Below are 7243 nucleotides of genomic sequence, written 5' to 3' on the forward strand. Positions count from 1 at the left end.
AGCAGGAAGGACATCTCAAGAACAAAGGAAAGTTAAAAAGAACTAATCAGAGGGTGGGGCGGAGTCAAGATGGCAGACTAGGAGGATGTGGAATTCGTGTATTCGCACAACTAGGGCACAACTAGGCACCGGTGGGGTACCACGGACACCTAAGGGGACGGGAGGAACCCCTAGTAACCAGTTGTTTCAATTATATGTTTATTTTTCCTATTATATTTTTTTACCTTTCTAATTTTATTTTGTTTTATATTATTTGATATTGCACTGCTCCTTATTTCTTTCTTTCTTTTTTTTTTTTTTTTTTGCCACACCATGCAGCTTGTGGGATCTTGGTTCCCAGGCCGGAGGTTGGGCCCAAGCTCCTGTGATGGGAACACTGAGTCCAAACCACTGGACTAACAGAGAGCCTCAGACCTCAGGGAATATAAATTGGAGTGAGGCCTCCCAGAGGTCATCTCAGCACCAAGACCCAGCTCTATTAAACTGCCTGCAAATTCCAGTGCTGGATGCTTCAGGCCAAACAACCAGTAAGACAGGAATACAACCCCACCCATCAAAAAAGAAAAAAAAAATGAAACGACAAAAAAAATATGTTACAGATGAAGGACCAAGGTAAAAACCTACAAGACCAAATAAATGAAGATGAAATAGGCAAACTACCTGAAAAAGAATTCAGAGTAAGGGCAATAAAGATGATCCAAAATCTCAGAAACAGAATGGAGAAAATACAAGAAACATTTAATAAGGATCTACAAGAACTAAAGAGCAAAACAATGATGAACAACACAATAAGTGAAATTTAAAATACTCTAGAAGGAATCAATGGCAGAATAATTGAGGCAGAAGAAGGGATAAGTGAGCTGGAAGATAAAATGGTGGAAATAACTGCCAGGGAGCAGAATAAAGAAAAAAGAATGAAAAGAATTGAGGACAGTCTCAGAACCTCTGGGGCAACATTAAATGCACCAACATTCAAATTAGAGGGGTCACAGAAGAAGAGAAAGAGAAAGTGACTGAGAAAATACTTGAAGAGATTATAGTGGAAAACTTCCCTAATATGGGAAAGGAAATAGTCAATAAGTCCAGGAAGTGCAGAGAGTCCCATACAGGATAAATCCAAAGAGAAACATGCCAAGACACATACTAATCAAACTATCAAAGATTAAATACAAAGAAAAACTATTAAAAGCAGCAAGGAAAAAGCAACAAATGACATACAAGGGAATCCCCAAAAGGTTAACAGCAGATGTTACAGCAGAAACTCTGCAAGCAGGAAGAGAGTGGCAGGACATATTTAAAGTGATGAAAGGGAAAAACCTACAACCAAGATTACTCATTAAGATTCAAGGGAGAAATTAAAACCTTTACAGACAAGAAAAAGTTAAGAGAATTCAGCACCATGTAACCAGCTTTACAACAAATGCTAAAGGAACTTCTCTAGGCAGGAAACACAACAGAGGGAAAAGACATACAAAAACAAACCCAAAACAATTGAGAAAATGGTAATAGAAACATACATATTGATAATTACTTCAAATGTAAATGGATTAAATGCTCCAGCATACACTGGCTGAATGGATACAAAAACAAGACCTGTATATATGCTGTCTACAAGAAAACCACTTCAGACCTAGGGACATATACAGACTGAAAGAGAGGGGATGAAAAAAAGATATTCCATGTAAATGGAAATCAAAAGAAAGCAGGAGTAGCAATTCTCATATCAGACAAAATAGACTTTAAAGACTATTACAAGAGACAAAGAAGGATACTACATAATGATCAAAGGATCAATCCAAGAATAAGATATAACAATGGTAAATATTTATGCACCCAAAATAGGAGCACCTCAATATATAAGGCAAATACTAACAGCCCTAAAAGGGGAAATTGACAGTAACACAATAATAGTAGGGGACTTTAACATCCCACTTTCACCAATGGACAGATCATGGAAGATGAAAATAAATCAGGAAACACAAGCTTTAAATGACACATTAAGCAAGATGGACTTAATTGATATTTATAAGACATTCCATCCAAAAACAACAGAATACACTTTCTTCCCAAGTGCTCACGGAACATTCTCCAGGATAGATGATATCTTGGGTCACAAATCAAGCCTCAGTAAATTTAAGGAAACTGAATTCATATCAATTATCTTTTCTGACCACAATGCTATGAGATGAGATATCAATTACAGGAAAAAAAATATAAAATATATAAACACATGGAGGTGAAACAATACCTTACTAAATAACCAAGAGATCACTGAAGAGATCAAAGAGGAAATCAAAACATCCCTAGAAACAAATGACAATGGAGACATGATGACCCAAAAACTATGGGATGCAGCAAAAGCAGTTCTAAGAGGGAAGTTTATAGCAATACAATCCTACCTCAAGAAACAAGAAACATCTCAAGTAAACAACCTAACCTTACAGCTAAAGCAATTAGGGAAAGGACACTAGAGAAAGAAGAACAAAAAAACCCCAAAGTTAGCAGAAGGAAAGACATCATAAACGTCAGAACAGAAATAAATGAAAAAGAAATGAAGGAAACAATAACAAAGATCAATAAAACTAAAAGCTGGATCTTTGAGAAGATAAACAAAATTGATAAACCATTAGCCAGACTCATCAAGAGAAAAAGGGAGAAGACTCAAATCAACAGAATTAGAAATGAAAAAGGAGAAGCAACAACTAACACTGCAGAAATACAAAGGATCATGAGAGATTACTACAAGCAACGATATGCCAATAATATGGACAACCTGGAAGAAATGGACAAATTCTTAGAAAACCACAACCTTCCGAGACTAAACCAGGAAGAAATAGAAAATAGAAACAGACAAATCACAAGCACTGAAATTGAAACTGTGATTAGAAATCTTCCAACAAACAAAAGCCCAGGACCAGATGGCTTCACAGGCAAATTCTATCAAAAATTTAGAGAAGAGCTAACACCTAACCTTCTCAAACTCTTCCAAAATATAGCAGAGGGAGGAATACTCCTGAAATCATTTTATGAGGCCACCATCACCCTGATACTAAAAGCAGACAAAGATGTCACAAAAAAAGAAAACTACAGTCCAATATCACTGATTAAAATAGATGCACAAATCCTCAACAAAATACTAGCAAACAGAATCCAACAGCATATTAAAAGGTTCATACACCATGATCTAATGGGGTTTATCCCAGGAATGGAAAGACTCTTCACTATATGCAAATCAATCAATGTGATACACCACATTAACAAATTGAAGGATAAAAACCATATGATCATCTCAATAGATGTAGAAAAAGCTTTTGACAAAATTCAACACTCATTTATGATAAAAACTCTCCAGAAAGTAGGCATAGAGGGAACCTACCTCAAAATAATAATGGCCATATATGATAAACCCACAGCCAACATCATTCTCAATGGGGAAACACTAAAACCATTTCCCCTAAGATAAGGAACAAGACAAGGTTGCCCACTCTCACCACTGTTATTCAACATAGTTTTGGAAGTTTTAGCCATAGCAATCAGAGAACAAGAAGAAATTAAAGGAATCGAAATTGGAAAAGAGGAAATAAAACTGTCACTGTTTGCAGATGACGTGATACCATACATATAGAATCCTAAAGATGCTATGAGAAGACTACTAGATCTAATCAATGAATTTGGTAGAGTAGCAGGATACAAAGTTAATGCACAGAAATCTCTTTCATTCTTATACACTAATGATGAAAAATCTGAAAGAGAAATTAAGGAAACAGTTCCATTTACCACTGCAACAAAAAAAATTAAATTCCTAGGAATAAACCTACCTAAGGAGTCAAAAGACTGGTATGCAAAAAACTATAAGACACTAATGAAAGAAATTAAAGATGATACAAACAGATGGAGAAATATACCATGTTCTTTGATTCGAAGAATCAACATTGTGAAAATGACTATACTACCCAAAGCAATCTACAGATTCAGTGCAATCCCTATAAAATTACCAGTGGCATTTTTCACAGAACTAGAACAAAAATTTTTACAATTTGTATGGAAACACAAAAGACCCCAAATGGCCAAAGCAATCTTGAGGAAGAAAAACGGAGATGGAGGAATCAGGCTCCCTGACTTCAGACTATACTACAAAGCTACAGTAATCAAGATAGTATGGTACTAGAACAAAAACAGAAATATAGATCAATGGAACAGGATAGAAAGTCCAGAGATAAACCCATGCACATATGGTCACCTTATCTTTGATAAAGTGAGCAAGAGTATACAATGGAGAAAAAGCAGCCTCTTCAATAAATGGTGCTGGGAAAACTGGACAGCTACATGTAAAAGAATGAAATTAGAATGCTCCCTAACACCATACACAAACATAAACTTAAATGGATTAAAGACCTAAATGTAAGGCCAGACACTATAAAACTCTTAGAGGAAAACAGGCCGAACGAACACCCTTTAACGTAAATCACAGCAAGATCCTTTTTGACCCACCTCCTAGAGAAATGGAAATAAACACAAAAATAAACAAATGGGACCTAATGAAACTTAAAAGCTTTTGCACAGCAAAGGAAACCATAAACAAGAGAAAAGACAACCCTCAGAATGGGAGAAAATATTTGCAAATGAAGCAACTGACAAAGGATTAATCTCTAAAATAGACAAGCAGCTCATTCAGATCAATATCAGAAAAATAAACAACACAACCCCAAAATGGGCAGAAGACCTAAACAGACATTTCTCCAAAGAAGATATACAGATGGCCAACAAACATATGAAAGGATACTCAACATCACTGATCATTAGAGAACTGCAAATCAAAACTACAATGAGGTATCACCTCACACATGTCAGAATGGCCATCATCAAAAAATCTACAAACAATAAATGCTGGAGACCTCATTCATTTCCACCGGACTTTTGTGCAGCAGCCCCAGCTCTTGTCATCGCCATCCCTCCGTTGCCTCCCCCGCAAGAGTTCGCTGTCGCTGGAGCCACCTCCGGTTACTCATAGTGCTCCATTCTCTCTGCTTCACTTCCCACCAACTGCAACCATTGACGCCATGTTGGGTTAATCGAGTGACTGAGACTGCACCTGGGATCGAGGGTTTCGTGTCCCTCGATTTGGAGGAAGTAGGGCAGGGCCGTTATCTGGAAAGAAGTTTGGAAACCCTGGGGAGAAATCGGTTAAAAAGAAGTGGAATCTTGATGAGCTGCCCAAATTTGAGAATAATTTTTATCAAGAACACCCTGATTTGGCTAGATGTACAGCACAAGAGGTAGAGACATACAGAAGAAGCAAGGAAATTACAGTTAGAGGTCACAGCTGCCCAAAGCCAGTCCTGAATTTTTATGAAGCGAACTTCCCTGCAAATGTCATGGACATGATTGCAAGGCAGAATTTTACTGAACCCACAGCTATTCAAGCTGAGGGATGGTCAGTTGCTCTAAATGGATTGGATATGGTTGGGGTAGCAGAAACTGGATCTGGGAAGACGTTGTCTGATTTGATGCCTGCCATTGTCCACATCAATCATCAGCCATTCCTAGAGAGAGGTGATGGACCTATTTGCTTGGTGCTGGCACAACTCGGGAACTGGCCCAACAGGTACAGCAAGTAGCTGCTGAATACTGTAGAGCATGTTGCTGGAAGTCCACTTGTATTTACGGTGGTGCTCCCAAGGGACCACAAATACGTTATTTGGAGAGAGATGTAGAAATCTGTATTGCAACACCTGGAAGACTTACTGACTTTTTAGAATGTGGGAAAACCAATCTAAGAAGAACCACCTATCTTGTCCTTGATGAAGCAGATAGAATGCTTGATATGGGATTCGAACCCCAAATAAGGAAGACTGTGGATTAGATAAGACCTGATAGGCAAACCCTAATGTGGAGTGCTACTTGGCCAAAAGAAGTAAGACAGCTTGCTGAAGATTTCCTGCAAGACTATATTCATACAAACATTGGTGCACTAGAACTGAGTGCAAATCACAACATTCTTCAGATTGTGGATGTGTATCATGATGTAGAAAAGGATAAAAAGCTTATTCATCTAATGGAAGAGATCATGAGTGAGAAGGTGATTAAAACCATTGTTTTTGTTGAAACCAAAAGAAGATGTGATGAACTCACTTGAAAAATGAGGATAGATGGGTGGCCTGGCATGGGTATCCATGGTGACAAGAGTCAACAGGAACATGACTGGGTTCTAAATGAATTCAAACATGGAAAGGCTCCTATTCTGATTGCTACAGATGTGGCCTCCAGAGGGCTAGATGTGGAAGATGTGAAATTTATCATCAATTATGATTACCCTAACTCCTCAGAGGATTACATTCATCGAATTGGAAGAACTGCTCACAGTACCAAAACAGGCACAGCATACACTTTCTTTACACCTGATAACATAAAGCAAGTGAGCGACCTTATCTCTGTGCTTCATGAAGCTAATCAAGCAATTAATCCCAAATTGCTTCAGTTGGTTCAAGACAGAGCTTCAGGTCATTCCAGGGGTAGAGGAGGCATGAAGGATGACCATCGGGACAGATACTCTGTTGGCAAAAGGGGTGGATTTAATACATTTAGAGACAGGGAAAATTATGACTGAGGTTACTCTAGTCTGCTTAAGAGAGATTTTGGGGCAAAAACTCAAAATGGTGTTTATAGTGCTTCAAATTACACCAATGGAAGCTCTGGAAGTAATTTTGTGTCTGCTGGTATACAGAGCAGCTTTAGGACTGGTAATCCAACAGGGACTTACCAAAATGGATATGATAGCACTCAGCAATATGGATGTAATGTTCCCAATATGCACAATGGTATGAACCAACAGGCATATGCATATCCTGCTACTACAGCTGCGCCTATTGGTTATCCAATGCCAATAGGATACTCTCAATAAAACTTTAGAAGTATATGTAAATGTCTGTTTTTCATAATTACTCTTTATATCATGTGTTATCAGACAAGGTAGTTATTTAAGAAACATGGGAAATGAAGAAATGACTGCAGTGCAGCAGTAATTATGGTGTACTTTTTCACTATTTAAGTTGGAAATTTCTCTACATTCCTGAAAAAATTTTTAGGTCTCTTTGTACTAGAAAATGCAGGCAGTGTTTTCACAAAAGTATATGTATAGTGATTTGAAATACAATAAATGAAGGCAATGCATGGCCTTCCAATAAAAAATATTTGAAGACTGGAAAAATAAATAAATAAATAAATAAATGAATGAATGAATAAA

At 37.5% G+C, this 7243-nt stretch overlaps 1 pseudogene; it reads left to right on the forward strand.

Moving 5' to 3' along the window:
• Nucleotides 1-4898: 4898 nt before the first annotated feature.
• On the forward strand, nt 4899-6901 carry LOC103077034 (probable ATP-dependent RNA helicase DDX5 pseudogene; annotated as a pseudogene).
• Nucleotides 6902-7243: the final 342 nt, after the last annotated feature.

The sequence above is a fragment of the Lipotes vexillifer genome, unplaced genomic scaffold (assembly GCF_000442215.2).
Source record: "Lipotes vexillifer unplaced genomic scaffold, Lipotes_vexillifer_v1.1 scaffold1132, whole genome shotgun sequence".
NCBI classification, from domain to species: Eukaryota; Metazoa; Chordata; class Mammalia; order Artiodactyla; family Lipotidae; genus Lipotes; species Lipotes vexillifer.